The sequence below is a fragment of the Octodon degus genome, unplaced genomic scaffold, assembly GCF_000260255.1.
Source record: "Octodon degus isolate 3935 unplaced genomic scaffold, OctDeg1.0 scaffold00060, whole genome shotgun sequence".
In the NCBI taxonomy this organism is placed as follows: Eukaryota; Metazoa; Chordata; class Mammalia; order Rodentia; family Octodontidae; genus Octodon; species Octodon degus.
The window spans coordinates 2,974,216-2,975,359 of NW_004524636.1; positions in this window are offsets into that span (position 1 = coordinate 2,974,216).

Here is a 1,144-nt window from a genome sequence, read left to right on the forward strand (position 1 = left end):
GGGTGTGGGAGGCCCACCTCAGGATTGTTGCTGACAGAATAAGAGGCAGAACTGGAGAGGAAGAAGTTTAGAAGCTGTTGGTTTTCCTGGAGGAGCTTGTCATGCTGGCTTTTCTGATGAACTTGGCTGCTCTCATCACCGAAGGCACGCAAGACCTTACTATTGCTGAGAATGGCAATAGTTCATTTTGGAGACTCTCTTGACTTAGAACATTGCTTCCTGGATCTGGAGGGTAAGACAGTGCACTGTTGAGCCTTCTAAAGAAGTCTGTCACATTATCTTTCCTGATAGGAACTTGGCTGCTATCGTCAGAGGAGCTTGGTACCTCTCTGTTGCTTAGGGTGGCTTTGGTACTTTAGGGGAGCTCTGGTTCTTGATTTGAGCATTGCTTCCTAGCTCCAGTGTAGATCTCTCCACCTGATAGCACAGATTTTTCATCCCACTTGCACAGACTTTGTACCTTCCACCACTGAACTTTGGGCCTTCCCAGTTCAGATCTGTGAAGCAAGCCTGAATGAGACATTGTTGTGGCCTCTTAGTCTCAGTCAGACTCATGAGGGGGCATTGTTGTGGGCTGTAGGTATTCAGCAGGACTTATGCAAGACATTGCTGTGGGGTCTAGGTCCTCAGCTATATTCTTTGGTCTTTAGTGTGTGGACAAATTTCCTGCACTCTGAATATGACTCTTTGGGTGACTATTATAAAATAATCTTATAGTGGTTAGGATAGATATATAGTTACATTCTCTTAATGAATAGAATGATTTGTTCTGATGGTGTTTGTAGATAGGATATCATGTCCACATTTTGTACAGCAATTAACCACTGGGAAGAATGTATGCAATGTGTTGATTATTGAAACTGTCCTACCAATTTGATTTGAAACTGTCTCATTGCTGTTTGTTTCTCAATAAAATTATAGGAAAAATAATAATCTTATAATTAAGAGTCCTGTATTGTACTGTTTCCCCTTGTAAGCCCCTAACTGTAACAATTAGTGAATATAAAGAACATGCAGATTAAAAAATAGAGGATCTTAGGAAAATGATGGAAACCATGAATGCCCAACATAAGAAAGAAATGGAATCCATGAAGCAGATTCAAACAGATGTCTGTGTAATTAAAAACTCTTTTGAAAATACATA